Source organism: Cyprinus carpio, chromosome B4 (assembly GCF_018340385.1).
Source record: "Cyprinus carpio isolate SPL01 chromosome B4, ASM1834038v1, whole genome shotgun sequence".
Classification (NCBI taxonomy): domain Eukaryota; kingdom Metazoa; phylum Chordata; class Actinopteri; order Cypriniformes; family Cyprinidae; genus Cyprinus; species Cyprinus carpio.
Genome location: NC_056600.1, coordinates 14,436,055 through 14,451,522, shown reverse-complemented (window position 1 = coordinate 14,451,522; position 15,468 = coordinate 14,436,055). Strand labels below are relative to the sequence as shown.

At 36.0% G+C, this 15,468-nt stretch overlaps 1 protein-coding gene and 1 long non-coding RNA gene across 3 annotated transcripts in view; one reads left to right on the top strand and one right to left on the bottom strand.

Annotated features, from left to right (window-relative positions):
• Window positions 1-853, bottom strand: part of LOC122137031 — a 101,007-nt gene extending 100,154 nt beyond the window's left edge. Inside the window, exons 1-2 of the long non-coding RNA XR_006154527.1 lie at window positions 725-853; window positions 502-635 (exon numbers count right to left, since the gene is read on the bottom strand). This is a non-coding gene — a long non-coding RNA (uncharacterized LOC122137031). The remainder of the gene's footprint in view (window positions 1-501; window positions 636-724) is intronic.
• lepb (leptin b) overlaps window positions 1-15,468 on the top strand; it is a 161,897-nt gene that overhangs the window by 97,669 nt on the left and 48,760 nt on the right. The window lies entirely within an intron of this gene.

The window sequence follows — 15,468 nt, the reverse complement described above, 5'->3', positions numbered from 1 at the left end:
TGCTGATAGTTCTCTTAGCAACATGCTAACATCAAAGCTTTTAACATGGAACACTATTTGCTTAGAAGGCATTTCTGACCCAGTAGGCAGTAAAGTAGCTCACAGTCTCATCTCTCGAGAATAACTGCTTCTCTCTGTATGCAATCATGTTTTTTTTGTACCCAATCTCTCTTCTTTTTTCTAACTGCATTCCTGTCACTATATGTTAGATATGCTTTGACTTTTTTATGTAAAAAGAAAAAGAAAAATGTCTATCTGTATTGAAAATCCTGAATCCTCTATAGCTAATCCATGGAAGACTGGCATCTCAAAAACAAACATTTGATTCAGAGTGGGACATCGAAAGAGAAAGCTAAAAACACAACTGATGCTTTTTTGAACTAAAAAAAAAAATTAGAACCATTCCAAATCCATGCTAGGACCACATTAAAGTGCCAATCATCTCTCAAAATAGTAAGGTCGAATTTCTCCAGACTCTGAGCTGAGATTAAACTCACTCACCTGTTCACTCAAGCCTGAAGCTTTCCATCCAACACACAGGGGCCAACACTAACCGTCATCCCAATTAAGGCTGCGGCCACTGGGGAGAACGGCAGCCTTTCCTCCCTGGTTTCTCCTGTACATGGTCTGAAGCTCTGTCACAAATAACCTGAGGTCAGACACAAACAATTCACAACAGGGATTCAGACTTGATTCAAAGTCCACAGACAGCACCATTCATTACCTCCAACACTGTGCCGAAGGATCTCATAAAGAGAATGTTTTGGGGTTTCGTTTGGACACTGTGAGGATAGATGATGGAAAAGAGGTGACACCAGGGTTCAGGCCAGACCAGGCGGGCTTAGGAAGGTATAGCTGTAAGTAACGGAAGAGATGTGGTAGACTAAAATAAAATATTTTTAAGGATGGCTGACCTTTCCCATGCTATTAAAGTAGTTTGGCCAAAAATAAAACTTCTGTCATTATTTACTCACCATCACATCATTCCCAACCTCTTGTTTTTATCATTTATCATGATATTTGATCAAAAATACAAAAAAAAAAACAGAACTACTGTGAAATATAATTGCAATTAAAAAAAAAAAAGTTTTTTATTTGAATATACTTTAAAATTTAATTTAGTAATGGCAAAGCTGAGTTTTTAGCAGCCATTTCTCCAGTTTTGAGTATCCCATGACATTTACATTTATGCATTTAGCAGACGCTTTTATCCAAAGCAATTTAGTGCATTCAGGCTATACATTTTTACTTTTTTACCAGTATGTGATTTTTTTACCATGATCCTTAAGAAATCATTCTAATATGCTGCTCAAGAAACATTTCTTATATTATCAATGTGCTGCTTAATATTTTTGTGTAAACTATGATCATTCTTTTTCAGAATTCTTTGATGAACAAAAAGTTCAAAAGAACAGCATTTATTTGAAATAGCTTTCTGTAACAATATAAAAATAACTCTTTATCCAATTTAATGCATCCTTGCTGAATAAAAGTATTAATTTCTCAAAAAAAAATGGTAGTTTTATTACCGTTCAAAAGTTTTATCATTATTTTGCAATATTAAAAATTATAATAAAATAACAATACATAATAAAATAAATGTTAAAAAATTTAAATTTAAAATGTAATTTTTTTGCATATTTACTACAGAGAGAAGTGTTTTATCTTGATACAGATGCCATGTCTATCTTGCATGCCGTAGGAAATGTACTGAACAAAAACTCTTCTATCATATTAAAACTTGCTGAGGGTCCAACAGTGTTCAGTGTCAATCAATCAGTCAACTTGCCGCCACCCACCTCTGGACAATTATAATATTTATGAGTGCCCATTTCATTGTGCTCTCTCTCCTTTTTAATCTAATTCCTGCTTTCCCTCTTCATCTCTTCGTATTCTTTTTCTCATTTTTTTTCCCTTTCACAGGTTTATTTTAATGAAAAGCACAGAACACAATCATTCAGGCATTTACCGGTGTAATTCCTACAGCACAATGATTTGAATGACTATAAGCAGACAGAGGAAAAGTGCTGACAGCTCCGAGAATAAATACATTTCTAAAACACAAGGATGAAAGCTTCTCCCACCCCCATCGCCTCGGTTCCATATACTCACAATAAGTCACCTTAATTGATGGAAAAATAAAATGTTCATTGCATTGACCTTTAAAAGTGAGGGACTAAAGACGGTTTAAGAAACCAGAGTGGTAACTGAACCAGTGATGTTTCCATCTTCCATCTAATCAAATGCCTCTGTTGATGCCTTTCTGAGAGATTCCACACACACACACACACACACACACACACACACACACACAAACACACACAGTGTCACATCCCCATTACTACATTATGACATGAGCAGCACACCACCCACAGTCACACCAACCACAGCCAGAAGTCAATCATTAGGTTTTATAGCACGTCTTGGTGGAATGACTTATTCATGGAGTCCTTGTCAGATGAAAATTATACACCCTTTCAATCACCTTCCCTCAAGGGTGTTCTGATAGTGGCAACACAAAAGGAAACTTTCTTTCACATGCAGACAGGAGCAAAAATGATGTTTTGGAATGGCGTCTTTGTTATAGTTGCTGAACGTATGAAGTAGTATTTGATAGTTTTACTAGATGCAATAAATGTATTAATCATGAAATGTTTGAGGCATTATCGTGAATGCATTATTAAACCAATTAAATGTTAATATGTGAATGTAAAATGAAATATTAGACTCGTAAGTATGTGGATGAGCACACCATATGGCAAGAAAATGATAGTACTGTAGATTCTAAGCCCCCTTTAAAAACACCAAGTGTGTGAATTATATACTGCGTGAGTCAAATGAGCTATATATCCAAATATGCATTATTCATGATATAGTAGACGGATGTGCACATTTTGGTGTGCAATAGGTACTTTAGGTAGCAAGAAAGTTGTGCCTGATGGCTAGACTGGTTTACAAATTAGCAATTATTGTTGATGTTTTCAATAATTTATTTGTAATATATGTGAATGTGTAATAAAGTGAAAAATAATTACACTAGTTAGGTTTTGCCAATGTTCTGATACTGATCCTAATGGAAAGTGCTCAAGTGGCATACTGTTGCTAAGGTAACCTCCTCAAAGGAACGTGACTTCTATCTATTTGGTCTATTTGGTGGAAGGTGAAAAGTTTGAAAATGCAACTGAAATGTTCCTTATTTAGTAGGCAAAACAGTGTAATGTAGTTTGAAATTCTTTGGAGCGGGAAAAAAATCTTGATTAGGAGATGTCAGACCTCTCAAACTCCACATACTAGTTCTAAGTCTCCAGTAAGAGAGTCGGAGTAGGGTTTGAGCTCGAGTTAAGAGTGCTGCAGACTCATGGGACGTGCCCACATTTCACGGGTTACAACTCCAGCCATTCCAGACGCTGTGTCCGGATCGATTCACAAGCTCTCTCTCATTCTCTTTTCTCCTCTTTGTTCACTCCATCCTCATTCTTTCCTCTGTCCTGTGAGATTTCACACTAGTGTCTGTAGTGATGCATTTGATTGGAGTACACACCTCTGCTGCTCCTTGAGACTGCTATGGGCCCTTGTGTGTGCGCATGTTACAGACAAAAACATGTCAAGCAGTGACTGTACATCATCTGAGTTCTAATCCTGTGGAAGATTGCATGTATATTACAGTGTCCCTTTGTGTCATCATATTTACAACTTATTGGTTGAATCTGGGTCATATTTCATCCTGAAATAAAAAAAAATAATATATTTATATTTCTTTTTTTGTTTTTTTAAGCGTAAAGTATATTCTATGCCAGTATTCATTGTACTGAATTTAATTTATCCTGGCTGAAAAAAGAAGCCTATGGGTTATATTTATATATATTTTTATTATATAATTAAAAAGTAAAAGCTTTAAAACCCTTTGTGGAGGTTTGTTGTGTCATTGCTTTACATGATATTTATAATGAGCGTTTGGGCAGAGCATGAGGAACCATAATGGGCTATCTTAATGCATTGGTTTAGGTGAGAGAGAGCTGTTTTGACAGGCCTCTTCCACGCTGAGTAGTGTGGAGGCTGAGAGAACTGACAGAAAGACACAGAGATAATACAGAGAGAGAGAGAGAGGGAGAAAGAGTCTTTTTAATCTGGATTTGCATTAACAAACAACACTTTCTGGCACAAAAAGAAAGATTACAGCCTCAAATGATTCCTCTTTCTCTCACATCTCATGAAAAAAATGGTGTTATCCTATGACAAAGACGTGCACTTTTGTAATGCTTGTGTTTGAAGAGTTAGTGAGCCATACGAGTCTCCATAGATCCCTCTGTGTATCAAAACAACAACTGGATACTAATACATGAGGAAAGGCTTTAATAACTCAACTCATCTGTTCTAAACATCGCAACACAACTGTGTGATGCTGCTTTACCTCAAATACAAAATGCACAATTACATACAAATACAATTATAAAATGCCAAATATTGTAAATTAAAGTAAATAAAACATGTATATATGTGTAAATTCAGAATTGTAACTTCAGAATTAGCACTTAAAAGACAGCAGTTGTTACTTGTGAGGAAGTACATTAAATAAGACAAAACTCAAAGTGAATTGATTGCGTCATTCACAGTGGGATGAATCATTTGTTAATTTCCTCTCAAGTATACAGTTTTGTGCTCTGATATTGCGATACTTTGAATCAAATGATGTAATATTATGATTCATCATTTGGTAAGTTTGACTCATTGCTTGAATTCTTTGTTATTTTTCAAATGCCTTTGAGGTAATTGAATGGAAAATGACTTCTGGCTTTGGTGTGCAGTCACTGTTGTGCAATATTGTCCTTAGAAAAGAAACCGGCCATTGATTCAAACAAGAAGCTGAACACTTTCGCATCAAAAACATGGTGAATTACAGCAATCCCTCTGGATGCACAGGAATAGCTTTTAGTAATTAGCAGCGAACCCCTCCTGGCCTTTGAGGAACCCACGGTTCTCCCACTTGTCAGTCATTCTCCAAACAAATATAGTGACGCAAGTAGGAGTATGAAAAACAAGTGGACCAAAGAAATGTTCAGGGATTCTAAGAGGGACAATTCCCTTGGCACAAACATTGAGTGTGCGTATACGAGAGAAGACTAAATGAGGGACGTCCTCTCACACACAGCCACTCACTCTCAGATTGAATAATGGCTATGATTCCTCAGTATCAACACTATAGATGGTTTTTAACAACCAACATTCAAGGGTAAAAGGTCATGAAACCGTTCTGGCACTGCAGCATGAGAAAGGGTGATAAGTGGACTACCACTTTATAACAGGACTCTCTCACACACAGTATGAGCAATGCTGTATTGCTGACAGCAGGAATGGGTCAGTAATTGCATACCTGCCTCTCTATCTGGTACTGAAGACTAAATTCCAGTCAGGTTCAACCATATCTTTTTTTTTTCTGTGGATACAGAGAGAGACAGAAAGAAATTTAAAAAACTTGCAGCCTAGCAAATGTGCTTTTTTATTGAATTTGAAATCATTCCGTGTGTGTATTTTATATTATTTTCATTTCTGTCATGACAACTCTCGGAGGGATTGGTATGGTAATGTAAATGACAATGTTAATGTATTTGGTCTTGGCGGAATAGATCTGCTACGCTGCTGCTGCTGCGACCGAGCAAGTACTGAGACTTGCTACTGCCAATACATCCACAACATGCTTCAGTGAGCATGTAAGAATATTGCTGCTGCAAATATAACATACATGAAATAACCCCCATATAGCATACATGAATCACCTCGTAGCAGATCTATACAGGTGGAGCTGGGGAAGGTGGAGGGTTTCTGAACCACACTGTCATATATTTGAATGTTGAGCAGCGAGCTCATTGACTACCGATACAGGAGAGAACCAATCAGCTGTGCCATGTGATAATGATGTCATTAGGTCAAATTAAGTCAGACCTATCGGACTGCGACATCTAGAGTTTCATGCCAGAACTCTATATTTATCATAATTTTTTTATCATATATTAAATTTATATACAATAAAAATGTAGATTTGTCTACAAAGATTTTTAGATTTGCATAATCTTCCAACCCTGAATATTGCATCATTAGTTTAGAATCATAGTAACGTGAAGCATGAGTCTCCTGTGCACTTCACGTGAGGAGTTTTATTTATGTGGCACACAGGGTTATGAGTGTCTACGAAGAGCGTTTCTAATGAGCAGATCCAGGACTATGCTGATTTTGGAGGATAATCTGCTGAATGAATTTAAATTTTAAATGTGTTAAAGCTAAGAATGCTATACTCTAATAGACAGCTGAATGCATAATTAAATTTGTCGTATTATTAAATAAACACCCAATTGTGTAGAAATTTGCTGAGATTTCTGGGAAGTTCTGTGAATGAGTCACAAGTATGTGGTCCCTATTTCAGTTTGGCTACTGGCTGAAGAAGTGGTGCTTACCAAGTTTTGGACTATTTCATAAATGGATATACTTTCAGAAATTAGTAATAGAATCTTCTAAAAGATGGAGAAATGCACTGGGGTGGGGGGATGGGGGGGGCTATATCAATCTAATATGGTAGCAACATTTAACTTACATTTAGTGAAAAAAAAATGGTATAAAAACTGATGTGTTAAAATACCACCTTCTGAAGTACTAAAACATGTTTTGTACCTTTATAATTCATTGACAACCACCAAAACACATGTAGTAATGAGAAAACCACAAAGCTCATCACAAGTAGCTTTTCCATAAGATGAGGTAAATTCAAACTATAGAAGATGTGCACAATGTCATGTACAAAAATAAAAATACCATCATGGTAACACATGACACTAAAAAAATAAGTAAACATCATCTTAACAACATAAGATGTAACATAAAGCCCTTATAACTGATAAGAAAAAAGTTATTTCAATAAAAAAATCCCTTTGAGTGAAGTTTCACAGAAAATTCAGGGAATGTCAATAATTTTTTTTTTTTTTACTTTAAAAGATGCTCTGTTCTTTTTTTCTCTTAAAAAATGAAACTGTAAAATAACATTAAATGTCCCATTAGATTTATTACAGTTTTTCATCATATATTAAGGACATTTTCCGATAACCAATAAACAGGTTTATACCATAGCATTTCTAGTCTTTTACCTATAAAATTTTGATTACTGTGTGTTTAAAATGGAGGCTGATAATGTCCTTTTTGTCATAAAAAGCACTTTGACTGGATCTCCATTAAGCTCTGAAAAGCTGGTTTATCTGAATACAGGAGAAACCTGTTCAAACACAAGAAGGAGAGAAAATGAGGGAGAAAACGGCACAATAACCCAGCAGTGTTTGCCCCTGAAATAAAGCCTCATCGATCCCTGTGTGCTGTAATTTGGCAGTGAAGGTTTGTCCTCTGCTTTGCTGGAGTTATGGACGAGCTTTGTGGATAGAGTCATGCGTGCGTGTGTGTACATCCGCAGAGAGATGCAGAGCCTACGGTGCCCTTCAAAATGTCACAAGAGGTGAGGAGATAGTCCCTCAACAGATAGAGCAAAATTAAATGCAGACTAAACTCAAGCTCAGCTCTGATTAGACAAGCACATAAAGGACAAAATAAAGAGGACAAAGTAAGAGTTGAAGAACTCTGAAAAGGTCTGGAATACAAAGCAAGTGTTTGGTACACATGTGCGCACACAACATGTTGAGTGGGTCGTGTAAACAACAGCAGGTCATTACTGCTACCCTTTGCCATTGTCTTATAGTGTCTTGAAGCAAAGAGAAACTCTCTTTCTCTCTAACCCCCTCACACACAGTGCTCATCTTCTTCGAGGTGTCTTGACAGTGAAACCTTGATGGTGGGTTGGTTGGGTGAGTTAGCTCTCCTCTCACAATGACAACAGTCTGAAAGAGATGCTGATGCTAAGAACGGTTTCACTTCAACACACAAGGAGGTAAAATCTTCTCTGCTCGGATCTCAGATACAAACATCCTCCCAAATGCAAGCTTGATGGAGTGCAGTGGACTGGATCAGAAGGCATGTTTTAGGGCTGGGTAAAAATATTGGTTTCTGATTACATTTTATTTAAACTAAAAATCTGAAGCTCAATGCCACTGTTTCCTTTACCACTGCTTAATCTTCACCACTGCAGTACTATTTACTGCAGTCTACAAATCACCATGGTTCTTTCTGTAAGCAAAATGAACACTGACACTGATTTATGCCAAATAAAATCCTAATTGAACTGGAATCCAAATCAAGAGCTTGTTGCAAAATTGAATGAAACTGGGAACCTCCAATACATGTTTGCTTATAAAGACTCTCAGTACACACTCAAATAATGTTCTTGTTCCAACTGGATTCGTCTGATTGGTCTATTGTTTACAACTAGTATTTTTAACTTCACACAATGTTTTAAAAAAATAGCACAACTGGGACGTCCCTTGTGGAAGAGAAACCTCTTAAGAGACTAATTTGGAATGTTCTTTTTAGGCAGCAACATACTTCAAGAATAGAATTTAAGCATATTTTATATCCAGTAAAATAGCTTAGGGACATCCAAAATTAAATACTGTTTGAGAAGGTACACATTTGACAATAAATGAAATTTGAAACCATTAAAAATGCATGTTCTATATAGAATAATAGTGTGAATGTAATCTGAAAGTACTATTTCCGTCATGTTGTGATTGTTATGTGACTTAGACTGTCAGTTTGCATTGCTTTACTGCCATTTACAACTCCTCTCCCGTGGCCTCATGGGATTTTAAAATGTGAGCATGCATCTTGGTGGATGTAGTAGGTCATCTGGGAACTTTTCGCCTACTGTTTTCTGAATACTATGAATTCGGACAAACTACTCATTTCATTTACTGTTTTTCACCTACTGTATAGTAAGGAAGTAGGCATCCTGGAATGCAGGGTTAATGTTTTCTTATATTGAGTTCTTCACAGTGCATCCTAGGATAGAATTTGGCCAAATTTTAAAGGCAGCATGTCTAAGATGACATAAAATAGGTGGGCAGCTCACTAGGTTTTGGAACAGAGTTAATGTGTTACAAAAACAAACACAAACTGTCACATGCATGCCTACACACACTGTGCTGTAGCAGAAGACAAATGTACTGAGTAACGAGTGTCCAGAAGGCTATCTAGTGCCTCTTCCTGATAGATCTCTCTCTAACACACACTTACAGAGATACAGATGACCCGAAGCTTCTGGTTCACTTTGTCAACCCTGAGTGTCTGTTATGGATCAGAAATTTCCATCAATCACTCAGAGATGCTCAAACCAGGCCTGATATTTACACACCTAAACACAACACCTGACACCTCCTCCTCTCACTGTTTTTCTCTCTTTCAGTCACACTCTCTTCCTCTCTCTGAAAATCCAAATCCTCCGCTCTCTAGGATTGAATGGACAGCTTCTGCAGAGAGAGAGAGGCTGTATTCAGCATGATTTGCAATAGGATTACAGCAGTGATGTTGTCTGGCTCTCTTTGGCAGCAGCAGGGAGGTGTTTTCACTGTTCCCTGTGAGACTGAATTGGACTTTAAGAGCTGCAGGAGCCTGTTTACCAGCAGGTGCCGTAATCTGGTTAACCGATGCTAAGCACTCGCACATATCGCAGTATAGGACAATGTTTGTAAATTTGGGAATTGCTGTCAATTGATTACAAATTTCTGTATTACATTATATCCTGATTATATAATGAAATAATTTGTAAATAAAGTTTTTGTTGAAAAACGCTCCAAAAAAGTGCATTCAAAAGAAAAACACTTGCACTTATGTAGACTGTAGGTCAGGAGGCATAATTATGTGTGTTCATTTTTAATTGTATTGATTTATTATTATTAGTGGGATTATCCAGATTACTCAAAGAAAGATGCATTTATTTTAAGTACATTCTCGACTGCATCCTACACCTCATTTTTGTCTTCTAAAACCTGACATTTTTAGTAGAATGGAAGCTTTTATGAAAGTGTTTATGTGAGGGAGGTACAGTATTTTACCCTTGTATACATATTGTGTGTGTTTAGAGTACAAACTATTTGATTTTCCCTGTGGCTGACAGTGGTATTAAAGCCAGTGTACAAGTATTTGTAGTGCACCCTGTCTTTACAAGGCTTCCAGCAAGTTTCCAAATTATGTCTACACTGAAACCAAAGATTCTGCATGGCTGAACCCAATCACAGTTGTTCAGAAGATAATTTTTGATGTTTAAAATACAGTTATTTGGGGATTTAGGACTAATGGGATTTGAAGACATGGCCATGACCAAACAATAGTAAAAAGAATTTTAAAACCCAGTTTACAGAAGATATTGTTCAGCCTGCCCATTACCACAGCCCTTTCAGAATGCATTATACTACCTGTAATCTGTGTGTGAGTGTGTGGGTCTGTGTGCATCCAAGTGAGTCAAAGAACCACTTCAGACTGTAAGACAAATTTGAGTCATGTGAAACACATTCAAAAACATATAAATATATGTCTGCCCAGATGTGATTAGTATCTCTGATCTATGGCAGATGGGACGGTGTTGTTTAGACTTAAGCGTCTCATAAAGGACTGGCTTCTCTGTGGGCTACAGTTAGAGCTCAGCTAACATGGCAGAGACGAATGCATCTAATTACATTCAGAGGCCTGGACTCATAAAGCCCATCTGAACCGAGACTGGCTCTGGGGTGGATAGGCAATCATTCGAGACCACAGCTCAACCTGCTATCAATCACATCAGATCTATGGAAAGATGCACAGTTACCAGGGCAGGTCAGCACGATTAGAAGTTACTTACGGATTTCTTACGTATATGACACCCAATTGAGCCGCCAAGCAGCATAATGGACTGGAACTAGAACTTTAAGCTAGCTCATTTGATGCTGGAATGCTTTAGAATGGAATGTCCTAGATTGTTTTGATTCTCCATATACCTCGAATATACCTTTGGTTCTCCACATATCTTTTATATATCTCAAAAATTAGCAAAAAAACTGTAGGAAGATTATAGGTTTGCCAACAGGTTAATTATTTCACTCATTTACATGTTAAATACATGTTTAGATGAATAAATATTTCTATTCAAATGCTAGCTAAAATGTATGGAAGACCCTTTCCATCACAAAATAAAAATGCATATGTAATTGCAACTTTTTACCTTACAATTCATTTTTTTCCCTCACAATTCTGAAAAAAGGTCAGAATTGTGAGATCTTTTATTTCTTTATTTTATTATTCTATTTTTTTAACATGTGGTGGAAACAAGTTTCCATAAAAATGATAACCTATTTCAGCCTGAGCAAAATAAATGAATATGACATGATGGAATATTGACAGTTTATATATTTAAAAAAACTGTATATTATTAACACTCCTGAATATATGAAGGAAAAAAGGAATAATCAATCTGAAAAGTTTTTTTCTATCTCCCTCTCACTTCCTCAAATATGTTAGGTGATGGATAAAAGCAAGAGACAAGTGTGACAGTTTATCTTGTCAAATTATTCAGCAGAACAGAGGACCCAGCAATCCAGGATCTGCACACACATTCTAACACACATGCACAGGTAAAAACTGATATTTCCCCTAAAATGTCACTAGCCTGTCTTTGATCTCAACTGTGTCTGAGATGACAAGGAAAGCAGGAGGTTTGTGATGGGTCACGTTCTTTCTGACCCAAACAAGGTGACAAAAGTTTAAAGGTCAATGGTGACTGGAGGGAAAACAACATAAGCGTGACAGAAGCTTGTGATCCTTACAGTATATCTAAAAAAGAGTGTGTTTTATGTGTGTCAGTCAATTCTTGTGTGTAACAATGCTATAAATTGCAACAAACAGCAGATCCTTACATGCACTTTCACTTTAAAGCAGATCAAAAACAGTGTGTGGGTTTACAAACCCTTTTCATAGACTGTGATGAAGCGTTTCCACAGTTATTAACATTGTAAATCTAGAAAACTTATTTTTACTTAGAAAAATTATTGTACATTTATAATACTTAGTGTTTTATTACATTTGCATTAATTTACACTAAACAGGTTAATGAAAGTTTCTAATAAGTGAGCGACAGCAAACTTGACATTTTTCTCTCTTCTGACTAATGTAATCAATCTCTTTTGTAAAGGTGTTTTGCTTTTGTTTTTCTTGCTGTTGGTGCAAATAAGAACAGAAAAAATATATATTTCTGTTTACCACTATAGAAGTTTACACAACTATAACAATTTCTTCTGGGAGCTCTGGAAAGGTGAAAAGGTTTATTGATTTTATAGAATTATATGACTAGTAAAAGACTAATAATAATAATAGTAAAAGACTAATAATAATTAGTCTTTATTTTTTTTTATTTTCACGAAAAAATGTCACCTTAATCACACCTAGTATACAGAGCAGGTCATTAGAAAGAGAGAGAGAGAGAGCTCACAGGAGGTGGGTGAATAATTCTCTCTGAAGCTTTCTACATTTATCTGGGAGACGTGAAATAGTCGAGCTACTATCTGCCTTTGGAGGTGCGCTGCACTGATTATTCTCCAGCTCTCTCTGTCTATCTTTTTCTCTGTCCTCCCTCCACTTGCTGCTCTTGTTTATGTTAAAGCATTAAAGCGGCGCTTCAGGCAAAGGCATATAGCTCTTGCCAAGCCATGTTTGCATTTTAATTCATCTGATCAGGTACCCAAGGGTTGAGAGACAGAGAAAGGACATTATTACTCCTGAGTTGTGTTTGCCAGTGGCCTTTCTGTGCTCATTACAGCAGCTCATGGTCACTAGCTGCTGTCAGGTCACATTGGCTGTTTGGTGGCCTCTGATTTGCATGGATTTTGATCTGAACGACCAAAGAGAGACAGCATCTTTTGATCTGTCCACTCACTGTAGCTCTGTTTTGCTCTTCACTGCAAATGGATGTAATCACCAGAGATGCTGGGACTTTATACAAAAACTTTGCATTATATTGTTATATAAAATTTCATTAAAATGCAGTAAAACAAAGGCAAGTCTAAATATTTGTTTGGTTTATGTAATAGAACCCCTGTTTGCCACACAGTTCCATTAAACATTATCCCAAAAGGTTTGAGAATCATTGAGGTGTGTTTAGGCAAAATTATAATGTTCTTAAGGGTTAGCAATAGTTTTCACCTTGCCACAGTTCCATGGATACAATTTTTGTCCAGCGTCTTTCACATACTGGAGTCATAAACAGTGAGCTTTATTGATTTAGGGAGTGAGGTTCCTTAAATTTTTTTTTTGGGTCTTTTGTGACTTCTTGGATAGGTTATTGCTGTGCTCTGGGAGACATTTTGGAAGGTCATCCACTTCTTGGAAGGTTCACTACTGTGCCAAACTTATTCCATTTGGATATAATGGCTCTCACTGTGGTTCTCACCATCTTTTTTGCCTTTTAGCATTGGTGTCTGTGATTGTATGTTTAGCCATTACAGCTTTTTCATGGATGTTGGGTTTGTGACATTCTCTGTGGTCTGTTTTTGAGGTAAAGTGGTCTTCAAGGTGAATTTTGAAGTCACTTTTGCTGCAATAGCTCTGTGTCATTTGGACATAATTTATCAATCATGTTGGTTTACTCCTTTCTCAGATACATAGTGCACTATGCAACTAAAGTAGAGCAGCGGGACTGATATAAATGGTCATTACACTCAATGTGTTACTGGGTAAGATTAGATGAAAAGAGAACTTTCATTTGCTGAGTACTTGACGTAAAGTTTCTATAAACCATAGCAAAAAAAAATTGACCCTATGCTCTTAAGAAGTCTGTATCCTTGACATATTTCTTCCTTGACATATTAACAAATGCTTTGTTGCAAACCTAAATAAATAGAGCAGAGCAAGAGGGATAGATTTAGAAACAGATAACGACTAATAATTTTGTTCATTATAATTATCAATGTCTTTACATACATCTGATATTTAATTGTCTAAGTAGGAGAGTGTTGGTCAAAGAGCACAAGAAATATATCCATTCAGATTGTCATTATTGAGCATTATTGTCTGGTACACATGCTTCGTCACTGCAGTTTTAACACAGAGGAAATGATCTTATAAGGCTAATTAACACTCCTTTATGCTGTTGTACATATATTATATTAGCAGTAGTAAGTGTTTATTTTTGATGATTAGGTGAGGTGTGAAGCCGAATCAAAGCAGTGCTTTAGAAATCAGCCATGCAAAGACCGTTGATTGTGGTCCTTTTGTGAAGTTTCAACCAAATAAACACCCATGGCTACATAGCCTCGTAGTTTGTTGGTTAACAAGATAAAGGGCGTGTTCAACCAGAAATAAGAATTGTCATCATTTACTCACCCTTCACTTGTTGCAGACCTGTATAAGTTTCTATCTTCTGTTAAACACAAAAGAAGAAGATATTTTGAAGAATGTTGGTAACCAAAAATTTGACAGAAGCCATTGTCTTTTTTTTTTTTTTTTTTTTTTTTTTTTTTGTCACACTATATCTAAGTCAGCGGTTATCAACTTTTTGGTTATTAACATTCTTTAGAATATTTTCTTTTGTGCTTAACAGAAGATAACAAACATACAGGTTTGGAACCTGGAGGTGAGTAAATGATGACAGAATTTAAATATTTGGTTAATACAGACAGACATAAACCCAGTATAAATGTTAAAGGTTTTTATTGTATGCATGTATTTATTTATTTATTTATTTACAGCTTAATCAAAAATAAAAACTCTCTCATCGTTTGCTCACCCTATGTTATTCTAAACCTATAACACTTTCTTTCTTTTGCAGAACACAATAGAGAATATTTTGAATAATCAAACAGTTTTGGTAACCCACTGACTTTTTTTACAAAAGAAAGAAAGAAAGAAAAATAAAATAAAATATATATAAATACATGTTTTAAAATATATTATTTTTTATTCCATAGGACTAGAAAATAAGGCATACAGTTTTGAAATTGCCAGATGTTTTCTTTATTTAATTTTATTTTTATTTTTTTAACTATACTCATTTAATGCTGATCTTATTTCTAGTTAACAGGAAAGTATTATGTTGTAACTATACATACAAGCTATATATAATGTTCATGTAATATAGGAATATGAAGGGGTTCTTTATTCACTGAATGAAGAGTTAGTCATGACTGAAAAAAATAAATGGGAAAGTAATTGATATGGAAGTGCAGCTGCCAACTGTGGAAGCAGGAAGAATACCCAGAGAAAGAGCAAAGAATTTTTTGGGACATCCTAATGGATCACTTTGCCTTCATCTGATACGTAAAATTTTCAGAGCTGTCAGTGCAATGGACTGATCATAGTGTTTGTCAGCAGGCATTTTCCCACACCTGTTATTTCCCTCTTCTTGGAATTCAGTCATAGTAAAGGTCACACTGACTACAATGCCACAGTCAGTTAACATTGTAAAGTTACCTACCTTGTGTGCCTCAGTTATTTGAGGCTGAATAAGAGATTTCTATCTATCTGTCTGTCTGTCTGCCTATAAATCTCATTTTAAGTGGCAGTTAAAGTCTTACTCCA